The sequence below is a fragment of the Protopterus annectens genome, chromosome 14.part0 (assembly GCF_019279795.1).
Source record: "Protopterus annectens isolate FY-2018-M chromosome 14.part0, PAN1.0, whole genome shotgun sequence".
Classification (NCBI taxonomy): Eukaryota; Metazoa; Chordata; order Ceratodontiformes; family Protopteridae; genus Protopterus; species Protopterus annectens.
Window position 1 is genome coordinate 606,813,232 of NC_056748.1, and position 12,770 is coordinate 606,826,001.

Sequence of the window (12,770 nt, forward strand, 5' to 3'; positions counted from 1 at the left end):
GATTCACAAGAACTCAAGTGGCCAGCAGATAGGTACACACCTTGAATCTGTCTGTAAGCCTAGAGTTAAATGAGTTTCTACTGAAATGCTAAATGTCAGTACAATAACTGCTTCCAGTCCTTATATCCTTAGCTTGGCAAAGGCACTAAGAGCAAAGCTGAATGCTATGGTCCATTTAATACAACAGCTAGGACTTGAAAGAATTCAAAACTGTATTTGAATTAGAAACAATCAAATTGCTTCTTGAATTCAAAAGGCGACTGAAATGGAGAGGGATATTTTCCTTCTCCTTCAGCAAAAACTATCACAAATGACAAAAGAAAATCAACATTTGAAACAAGTTCAGCAAAAAAACTTTTGATTAAGAGATTACAGCTAGATGTTGTAAGCTTCCAGTAATAGGAATTCCTGATAATGACTCTCTTCTTAGGAATAAAATAATGAATCAGGGAAGCAGAGAAACAGTGCACAAACCAACCAATAAACCAATTACATGTACTGTAAAGGGCTAAGACAAATTCCTTAAAAACCACCATGACATGTTGAAGATTAACACTGCTTTAATAAGAACATGAATCCAAAGACCACAATATAAATACATATACATAGCTGGATGTGTTTTTATCGTTGACTTTTCATAGGAATGCAAAAAACATTTGATTTCTGAATTGCTGCTTACACCATGACATTCTATTGAGTTCTACTCAGTACGTGTGGCCCACCTAGGCCTGTTCTGAATTCACCTGGTATAATTAAGGTCTACCAAGATCTTCCTTCAGAAGCTCTTCAAAAGAGGAACCCCTTTGCCCACATCCAAAGCCAGTTATGGCACAAAGTTATAAATTCAAAATTTGTTTTCCAGCTATATTACAAATTAATGACAAAGACTTGAATCTGAAATATGAATCTTCCCAAGAAACCATAAAATAACTTTCTGCTTTTAAAACCTCTGACACAACTCCCAGCGTTACATGGAAGAACCCATCCCTGGACTGTCAGGGTCTATTTTGTTTCTGCCTTCTTTTTGGGATGTGGGCTATGAGCTGGTACCTTATGCTGGGTGGGTTTTTTTGATGCTATGTTTGAATTTCAGAGAACACACTTAAACTGTAAGCTACATGCAGTTGATTCCATAGGCTAGTAAATAAAAATACTAGATTGGTTTCAATAAATATTAAGTTTCATTCCCCTATAAAGAAACAAACAAAGTTACAGCAACATATCTCTGCAGAGATAGTTTGCCATCAAGAAGTTCATTTAACTAAAGAAAAAAAATGTCTTCAATTTCTACATAAGCAGTTCTTCCAAGTGTTTCTGAGCTCACATAGTGAGTCATCTGGTGGTGGTGTACTCCTGTTCTAAATTATTATTCCATATAGATACTTTTATAGACTCTCTGGTAGAAACCTATTTTTTAAGATTTATTGAAAAAATATATTTTTATGCTAGGTTCAGTATATGCCCCATTTACTACATATGATGGTTTTCTTAAGGCCTTGAGTATTGGCATGCAAATCTTGTCCCAGTATTGGCATAGCAGTTAATTTTCAATGCTCAACTATCCAAGAGTAACAGGTAATGTAGCTAAGCTAGATAACTTTCTTTAATAGAAGCAGTTATCTGATGTTTGGTCTTATAAACTTTTACAGGCCTCAGGATGCATGGATCTTGACCTAATATTTCAGAGACTAGCCAATCTAGACTTTTTTGTTTTTTTCTTTCTTTACATTGTTGTATCTTTTGCCTTTTCCCGGTTAGGGGACGCCATAGCGGAACTCCGGTCCGCTAATGATTGGCAGTAGATTTTTATGTACCAAGTTGCCAGCCCTGACGTACAACCTTCAATGAAGGTACACCCATTCATGCATGTCTCCACACAGAAGACACTTTAGCTGAGAATCGAACAGGACAATGTCTTATTGTGAGGCAACAACGCTACCGCAGCACCACCACACATGATATCTGATATTACTGTTCTGATGTCCTATCTCCTTTTGGTTTATATTTAATATTATTGAATTCCAAATATCACAAATAAACATTTGCATGGCTTCACAGGCCTGTCAAATCCTTATACACTTGACTTTATCCATACTCCTAAAATGTGCACAATTGTGCTATTACTGCAGATCGTATACTTAAACTTGTCAATTCTATGTCTTCTAGTATTACACCAGGCTTGGATGGACTAATATCTGAAACTTTATGAAGAGTTTAGTTCTACAAAGATTCCAGATTTGACTTGGCTATACAGTCATTTAACTAATGATCCTCTGTCAGTGGAAACATTTTCCTCACCTGTAAAGACAATAATGATTAGAAAACATAAAGATGATAGTTTCAGCAAACTATAGACATATATCATTATTTACAAATGGCTATAAGACTGTAGCTAAAATTAATACCTAGTTATCTAGTGTCACATGTAACTGAATGTACTGACTTTAATTAAAATCTTTTTTTTTACCTGATAAATCTATGGCTACTTTTAATTTCTTGTAGACCATTCCCTATCATATAATTTAAAATTACATAACCAAAAGACACACACTGATGCTGTTTTCTGTACACTAGATACACAGATTTTGATATCATTAACAGAGTCTAAGTTATTATTTTGTTATAATTTTCCTTCAAAAGTCAACAACTTAATACAGGCCTTACTTCACAAAATCAAATGTTTCATTTCAATAAATGTATGCAACTCTCCAGTACTCAGGCAATATAATGGTGTCCCGCAAGGCTGCCCTGTGTCTCCTCTAGCTGTCAGTATTAAACAAGATTCAATAAACAATTGTTCTTTCAAGCTATTTTCGTACTTCTATGACATCATTCTTACTGTATTCTAGCTATCCCTGACACGTATTTAACAAGAGAAATCTCTGGCTGTTATATAAACAAATTAAAATCTAAGATGCCTTTTTACTCAACAAACTCATCTAACACTCTCTGTTAAAATTGTTTCTCAAAACTAAAATTTTGGGTGGGCAACACTCATTATTATTTCCCTCATAAACAGGAACAAGTAAAACTTATAAAGTTACCTAAATCTGTCCTTTGCTGATACAAATTCCATAAAGTTAAAAGAAGCATCTCAAAACACACTTTTCCCTCCATAATTTCATTAGTATTGTAAGATAAGGAGACTATAGATCAAATTTATCTGGAGACAGGGCATCTCCTAGAGTTCTATGGGGGGTCTTGACATCTTCCTCTAAGAAAGTCAGTTATAATGTAAAAAATTGCCAAAATGTCTGCTTGTTCAAATCCGGATAAATTACCTTTTTTATAGTAGCAACCTCCTCTTAATTCACATTATAAACTTGTAGCTGTCATAGGGCATCCTCACATCTCAACTCTCTTGGAAAACTCAGTGATACCTAATTCACTGGCATTCTTAAGCAGCATGCTAACAGTGACTATTTCCATACTTTCTCTGTTCTAATTAATGACCGTTTAACGGTCTACAGCTGCACAAGTTAGGCCAATCACATCCATACTCCCTATGCTGAGCAAACTTATTCAAATTTTGTCTAAAATGTTTACCGGCCAACTCTCATCTTCTACTAGAATCTTTGAAACTAAAAGGGGATTAGCTAATCACACCCATCTATGGAGTGTCTCTGAATATGATTATATTAATAAAACAATAAAAGCTTGGAGAATTCACCTCAACGCTGTATGGTAAATAGATTATTTCTTCTGTCTTTGGTCCAGTTGTAAATGTATCTTTGCCTCTTTAGAAACGGAAAAATTTAACAAAAAAAAATGTTACTTAAAGCCACTGCATCCTGAAAGAATGGAATTGCCAAACCTAAACAAATTTTGCTGGTACAGATGTACACATGGGAATTTGTATAGTGGCAGTGTCCCAGATATTTTCATTACCGGGAAAGCACTACATGCTGTGTTAACTGCATAATGAAACATACATTTGTTATTCCTACCACCCATGAATTCTGGCTTCTTTGACCACCCCCTCAAATGAATCCATCCAGTCTCAACATACATTGCTATTGCTAGCATGGTTTCAAAGAAATTTCTGCTTTGTCAGTAGAACAAAAAAAAAAAACTTCCTCCTGAATTAACCCTACCCTTAAATGAACAGTTGCATTCCTTTACTTTATTCTTGAAGTTTGAAATGTTGGTATTACAGAATTGGAATTCATATACCCATGCTCAATAATTAAGGCTTCTATTTTTTTTCCCAGCATGAAGAAAGAGAGGGAAGTTTGTGGTATAGACCCTCAAAGACACTGTACTTCAGTGATGGTTTATGTTAGAACTTAGTGTAATCTTTTGTGTGTTAAAGCAATAAAAATACAGGCAAAAGTAATAATTAAACACAAAGGTCAAGTGGCTCTCTGCACCCAGAAGCATTGACTATCACAATAACAAAATATAGGCTATGACATAATGGAATAAGGGTTCAGCTAAAGTGGTGAGACTTAAATCAGCAAGTAGTTTTATATCTGTCTGGATTTTCAAAATAATACAGTGCTAATCTGATTTATTTCTGTTTGATTAACAAAACAGAGTCAATTTATTAAAATTGTAATGTATTTATTTTGCACTGCATACATACCTCTCAACCTCTTAGTGCAAAAAATCTGGACAAAGTCTAAAATAATGAGAGTGCAAAAGCCCAAAACAGGAACATATTTAAAACATTGCTCTTACAGACTTAGAAAATTCCTAGAATAACAGATTTTGTATCAGAATATTTTCTGACAAATATGAAGTCCGAAACTCAAATCTATGTCATTATTTAGTGACTTCAGTCCTCTGTGATTTTTCCAGAAAACCAAAAATTTTATGAGGAACATACCAAAACATGAGGCAAAAATCTGGGCATTCTGCAAATATCAGGACAGCTGCGAGGTACCACTGCATAGAGAGTTTATCCTGCTTATGCTTAAACAACACAAGATAGTCTGGCAAGTAATCTTAGTTTGAGATTATGGATAATAAATAGTCATAGAACTGTTGATAGCATAATATAGAAGAGTGGGTTACCAATCATAACTGACTTATATAGTCGAAACCTAAGGGCTGGGATAATGTCATTTTGCTGGTTTGACTGTTTTTAGGAGGGAAGGGATGTCCATCTAGTCTTAAAGCCCATAATATGCAATAGAGAGTGGAAGATCAAGTCCTCCAAAATATGAAATATAATAAAATTGCAATGCACAAGCAGATTCTTTGCACACATTCTATACTAATGCTGGACGTAGTGTGGGATTATAGACAGACTTTACAACAGGAGCGCTGCAGCAGAATATTCTAAGCACATGATCCAAGAAAAGCTCAAACAAAATCCACTTTGATGAGGAAACCACAGAGAAGGTGTTTATTATGCAATAAAACCTATATATATTTAACTATCAAAGAAATAAGCTTCCCCTTAAGTATGTACTTCATTGGGTTAAAAATAAAAAGCAAGGCATCAGCAACCACTTGTATATATATCTTGTACATACTATGACCAGTTAAAGTTAAAATTCATTAAGACAAATTTCTTACTCCAGACAGTATCTAAAAGTATATACATTATAATATCCAAAATAAATCTGTAAATCAAGCAAAAACAAAAAATACCATTGTTCATCAGTAATCTAGGCAAAATCTATTTCATTTTATTTTGGCCTGCTTCATTTTCAACAATGGTTTGAGGCAGACTGCAATATTTAATCCAGGTGGCTTACCAATTTCTGGTAAATGCATCCATTCAGTTCTATTATTTGATTGCTAGTCTGTCTTTCAGTCTTCTATTACTCTATCCAGCATAGACTACATGGCAAAAGCCACATGTGGCTAAATATATAATATTCCTACTCTCACAATTAGTATAAAGGTCCCACCTGTTGGGGGATGTCAAAACTTGGTGTCACTTAACACCTATCTACAACGACATAATTTGTGATATAGATGTATTACAATTGCTTGAGGAGTATGGTTATTAATGTTCTTAGGCATGCATTTATAATATAATTTTTGCTTTTAATTTTTATACCTTCTTGAAAACAAAATTTGGTTTCAACAGTACATCTTTTCTTATTTCATCAGAGTTGCTCAAGATCACGCACTTATCTAATATAGATACCAGTGGTGCAGCAGGTAGCACACTCACCTTTGGTGCCGAAGGCTGTGGGTTGAGTTCCCACACCAGATTGATAGATTGCTGACACTCCTGTAAGTATAATAAGGCTGCTGCAGACCTGATTTTGTTGTCTTTTAGATGAGAAATTAAACCAAGGTCCTATCTGCTTGAGTTGCTGGTAGCTCCAGTGGATGTAAAAGATCCCACAGCTACTATCAAAAAGAGTAGAGTCCCTTTAACACAACATTTACACATTTACAAAATGTACATATGTACAGGCACATATAGTTGCATTTCTATTTCTTACTAGCAGTCTTTTTTCTTTTAACATCCTTATTGTCATTCTTTTATAATTGACCCCCCCACTCTTCCTTCCACAACAGTAATCTGATTTTTGCAATATATCTGCCAATATCCATTTTCCATTAACCAAAATTTAATTCACTCTCTTTTTCTTTCCAAATAACTATATTACATAAAATAAATTCTTATTCGCCTTTCTCGCATATTCTTTCTTCTTATTCTTATGATATCCATACTTAACTTTTAAAACATTATAAAAGTAGGTTAAAAACAGTTTTAAAAACAGTCTTACTTTAATTAATTGATTAGTTAAGCATTAGTTACTATAGTGATGTGTTTTTAAGTTGCTTAATTGATGTATATGTGATTATTGTTTGATTGTTTAAATTGATTAATTATGGAGTATGCTATTTAAATGTAGGTTTCATTCTGTAATTTAGATCTGAAGAAGCGTGGTTTCCACGTGAAAGTGCTCATCTGTTGTTTCATTAAATTATCATTTTTACCTGGATATATTTTCTTGTGGTGGTCCTTCCATGTCTGTTTGCTGATATCCATACTTAATCATATCTATATTTTATCATGAATATTCTCAAACAAAATTATTCACAAAACATTTTCCAAAGTTTCGCCACTCTTTTACAGAGCAGAAACATATGCTCTTTTGTCATTCCTCTCCACAAGATAAATATACTTCAACTTTCTTTTTTATATGGCACAGCCCCCTTTACTGGTAACTTATTTATTTCTAGTCTCCATAGGAAATCCTGGCACTCTGCTATCTTGGAACACCACTTCTTCCTTACTTTAATGGCTTTGTTCACTTCCCCTGACAAAATTTCCCATGGATTTATGTGATAATATTGTTTCATCACATTATTACAGCACATCCTTCCTTCTATCTTTTTGTATATCATCAGTTTTTATTTTCCATGTTAGTATTTTTTCATGATAATGTTTTCATTCACATATTTGTTCTCTCTTTCTTCTTATTCCAATCATCTCTCAAATTTTGTGTTCATAGATTTTATACTAGGCTAATGACCATCAGGGTCTTTACAAGCCTAGCTGTACAACACAACCCAGTTTTGTCCCCGAGTTCTTTTGATGCCTGTATGGTGGAGTACATTGGTAAAGAGGTAGCTATAGCTTATGTGGGAAGGATATGCTAGCTGGGGATTAATTGACTTACTATTAACCTCTGTCCGTCAGATACCAGAGAGCCACACCGGGGATGAATTTGGGATTTCCCATCCAATGATCAAGGTTCCTTTTGAATAGGGTCAGGGATGAACTCTGCTTCACATATATGGGAAGCTTATTTCATTGCACAGGGATGCTTTGAGACACACATCACTCTCTTCAGCATGCTCTGTTTGTCACAGGCAAAGTTCAAGTTCATGGATCTAGTGTCTCTGGTGCTGTTTGTTTTATAGATATGCAAAAGATCCATCAGAGCTGGATCTAGTACTTTATATGCTAGACGTAGATTGCCTGTCAGTTATTTGTAGGATACTGAGTACAGAGACAGGCCATTAAGGCAATCTGTGTAGGCCAGGATATTCATACCCTGAATTTTCCTGGTGAGAAGTTTTTGAGGGCATTGCAACCATTGTAAATGCCTGGTTAGGTATATGCCAAAGGAGGCACTGTACTTAGTGATGGGTCTCGCACTATGTCCTTTCTCCCCACACTGGTTACATTGTGTCTTGTCACAATCAATTAAAATGACAAGTCCCCACTAAAAAAATATGATTTAATCTGTCCAGCAAGCATATCCAGCATATCTTAATGTTTCTCCATGACCAGACAAAAAAATAACACTGAAGTGTTTCACTATGTTTTTTTTCCCGCATTTCAAAACAGTTTTCGGCTTCCAGCCTTCATCTTCTATTCCTTAAATTTCTCTGATCTCTAACTTTCACAATGTTTAATTTATCCTTTGCTGACTGGGTTAGTCCCACTAGGCTAATAGCCTTTTTCTGGTGACATCTGAGGTGGTATTTTTGCTACTAGGGGATATTTGCCAGGTCACCAGGGAACTTCCCCTACTCTTTTTGATGGATACCTTGGGGTCTTTTATATCCCCCTGAACTGCCACCAACTCAGGCATATGGGGCCTCAGCTGAATGTCTCATATGAAGTATGGCACACACAGGAGTGGAAGGTTGGCATAACGATTAAGGTGTTTACCTTACAGACACAAGGTACAGGATTTGATTCTCTCATGGCGTAATTGGCTAGGCTTAAAATTGCCCACAATGACAGTTAGCCTAGTACTAATCTATGAACCTATGAGTAAAGCACCCCCCCAAATGCTGTACTGTAGTGTGAGCAATTGATCTACCTGGTGTGGGAATAGAACCCACATCCTTTTGCACCAAAGATGAGTATGCTACCTGTTGTGCCACTAACACCTATAATCAGTTTCACACAAACCCAGCATGCATTTTTGACATTATTTATTTATTTGCATTTGTTAACCGGGATAGTCCACTGGGTCAAGATGGCCCATTTTCAGTGGAGGCCTGGGGAGAAAAGCTCCAGAAGAACATATGTTACATAAAGCTCCACAAGAACATATATTACATTACATGATACTATTTACATGTATGTACGGTTACATTATGTTACTTAATGAACAGTATTTAAATCAATGCATCAGGATAAAGCAGGTTGACAGAGAGAAAGCTGAATTAGATACATGTTTAACAGAACAAAAAGGGGGGGGGGGTAGGAAGACAGTCGGTGGAGAAGTACTTTAGGTAGGAGCATGAGAGGGACATTCCCATTTGGAGGATAGATATATGAAGAGGTGGCTGTTGAAGTTATTATGGTTAGGTATGTTGCGTAGGTGGGAGGGGAGAGCATTCCAGAGTTTGGCTATCGTGAAGGATAGTAGTAGTTGGCCTGGGAGATGAGAGGGTTTGCGTACTTGAAGCAGAGTTTGGTTCTCTGATCTTAGGGAGCAGGGGGGAAGTGTAAGGTGTTAGTGCTGTGGCTAGGGATGGACAGTCAGGTTTGAAGATGAGCTTGTGAGTATTGGTGAGTTGTAAGTATCTAAGGTAGATGGGGAATTCTAGCCATTTGAGGTTGAGTAGTGAGTGGCAGTGATGGGATGAGCTTTTGGAGTTAGTAGCGAATTTGCAAATTTTGTGATAGGCTTCTAGTTTGGAGAGCAGGCCTAGTTGGAGATTGGTAAATGGTGGAGTGCCGTACATGAGGGATGGGAGGAGGAAGGTAGTTGCAAGTGTTTGCCAGGTGGAGGGGCTGAGGTAGCGATTGTGTCTGTATAGGAGACCTATCTTCTGATGGGTTTGTTTGATGGCAGAGTATATGTGGGAGTCAAACCTTAGGTTTTCATCAATAATGATTCCTTGCAGTTTGGTTGAGGGGACTATTTCTAGTGGAGTTTTATTGTGGCTTGTAATGCAGAACAGATTTCTGTCTAAAGTGGAATTTCTCGTAGGGGTAAAGATCATTAGTTTTGTTTTGGAGGCATTTAGAGCAAGGTGATTGGCTTTCATCCAAGGTTCTGTTTTGGAGAAGGCAAGCTGGGTTTTTATTAGTTTAGTGGGGGAGGTGGCAGAGGAGATGATGGTGGAGTCGTCTGCATATTGGATGATGGAGGCATTGGGGATGGAGAGGTACAAATTGCTGATAAATATGTTAAAGAGCAGAGGACCAAGAACAGAGCCTTGAGGGACTCTGGTGGGTGTGGGTAGGAAAGGAGAGGTAGATTCCTTCCACTGGGTGGCTTGTTGGCGGTTAGATAGATAGCTGGTGAACCAAGCAAGGGTGGAGGGAGAGAGATTTAAGGATGAGAGCTGGGATAGAAGTAGAGGATGGGAGATGGTGTTGAATGCTTTTGAAAGGTCTAAGAATAGTGATGATACTTAATTGCCCTTATCACGTGCATGGATGATGGTCTCTAGAAAGGAAAGGAGGGCAGTGATGATACTGTGGCCTGGGTGGAAGCCGTGTTGGGTGTGGGAGAGAAGTTTGTTTAGGTTGAGATATTGCATGATTTGGGCATGGGTGTTTTTTTCAGTATTTTTGAGAGGGGGCAGAATATGGCTATAGGTCTGAAGTTGGTTGTATCTATGTTTTTACCGCCTTTATAAAGACAAATGATGTATGCTTGGTGCCAGTTGGTACAGACGTATGATTCCTGTATAGATCTGTTTATTAGAATAGATACAGGGTAGGCAAAGGTTTCAGCGGAGTCTTTGAAGAAGGAGGGTGGTAGATTGGTGCATTATGAAAGGGTTTTAGCTTGAGGAGAAGTATTTTTATTGTGTTTGTGGAGATGGGTTTGAGGGTAGAGGCAGAGGAAGGAGGAGGGTTAGAGGGAGGAGCGTTGCTGTTGGAGTGTGCAGGAGGAGTGGTCAGGAAAGGAGGATGATAGTTTAGCAATAATATCAATGAAGAAATGGTTGAAATTAGTGGCAATTTGCAGATCTGAGAGAGTGGGGTCTGGGCATGGGTTGCTTTTATTGCCTGGATGAAAAATAGAAAACACGGAGCTCCAAAATCTTTTTGTAATGGATGAGTGAATGGATTGGAGGTTATTGTAGTAGTTTTTGCGGTCTTTGGTTAACAATTTTTTGGCTAAGTTACGTACTTGTTTAAATTCTAGGAGGGAGCTGGTTGTGTTTTGTTTTTGGTATTGTTTCCATTGTTTGTCCCGCTGATGCATGATGTTAGTTTCATGGGATAGCCAGGGGCATGGATTTGATTTGATTCTTTTGGATCTTGGCGGGGCCTGTTGATTTAGGATGGTTAGGAATGTTTTGTTAAAATAGAAAATAACATCGTCAAGTGGGAGAGTTTTTAGGGGTGACCAGTCTATATGTTTAAGGCATTCTGTGAGTGCATGTGGGTTGTAGGAGGTTAAGTTGCAAGTTAGGATATATTGGTGATGTTTTGGGGGGGGTGAGAGATATGCTGTCAATGAAGGCAGGTAGATGGTCGCTGAGCGGATCTGGTAGAAGACTGGCTTGAGAGGCAAGGTGGAGGTGGGTAGTGAGTATCCAATCTATGATGGTACCAGACGTTCCATCTTTGTTGGGCCTGGTTGGAAGGTTTATGAGTTGGGTGAAGTTATAGAGATTGATTGACTGGGATAGGGTGCTTGAGTTGATGGATGCCCAGTTGATGTTTACGTCACCAAGAATATAGGTTTTGAGTATTATATTGGAGTTAAACCAGGATAGTATGTTTTCTAGTGTTTTGGTGTTATTGCCTGGAGGGATATAGATAGAGCAGATGCATAAAAATTTGCAGTTAAGCTTTAAATACCCTATTATTTCGGCATTGGAGAAGGTGGGGGTGGGGTTGGATGGGTAGATAATAGCTAGGGGGAGGTAAAGGACTGCTGTAGGCTGCTAGAGTGCATGCTAAGAGTAGGGTACAATGTACAATTAAATTAATCCATTAGTGTAGGTCAGATACATACACGCTAGTTAATTCAATAATTCAGTAGGTAGTCCCAGGTAGTTGACCAGTGTAGGGGTATTCCCGTTTACTTTGTTTTCTTTGTTAGGTTTGTTGGGGGGGGGTAAAACACCCGAGAAGTGAGACGCTAGTTAATTCAATAATTCAGTAAGTAGTCCCAGGTAGTTGACCAGTGTAGGGGTATTCCCGTTTACTTTGTTTTCTTTGTTAGGTTTGTTGGGTTGGGTAAAACACCCAAGGAGTGATGATGCTAGTTAATTCAATAACTCAGTAGGTTGTCCCAGGTAGTTGACCAGTGTAGGGGTATTCCTGTTTACTTTGTTTTCTTTGTTAGGGGGGTAAAACACCCGAGGAGTGAGCGAGTGCAAAACGAGCAGCCTAACAGCAGAAATGGCTAGGTTGTGGAGGACACACCAAACCTATCTACTTCCCTCTTTCTAAACATCATCTTCCAGTTCTTCATTGTGAACTGTAAAGCAACATTTTTAACATTTAAATTACTACCAAAAACAAAAAAAAGGTTCCATGGATAATTATCTTTTTGTTACACATTTCCAGAAATTTCAATGTCAATCCCTCAGTTTCAAATGTTTAGTCACAAAAAGTCTGTATCCCTATGTGTATAAGAGACCAAATTTCATGAGCTTTATATCTCAGAAGAGTTAAAAAATTGTCCCATACATAATATTCGTCTATTACAGTCTCATTTTTGTTCTTATTCTCACAGCTGGCCTGTGTTTGTTTTTAAAAAATGGTTTTGCTTACAGTTTGTTGCTACTCTGCTTTTTCACCCATGGTCACTGCTGCATTCTGTCTTGCCACATGACCTGCTTCCTCCTCTGCTTTTAACCTCTCCTTAACTTTTTCAGAAGTGTTGAGGATATTATCTGCCATCTCACGCCATGTATCA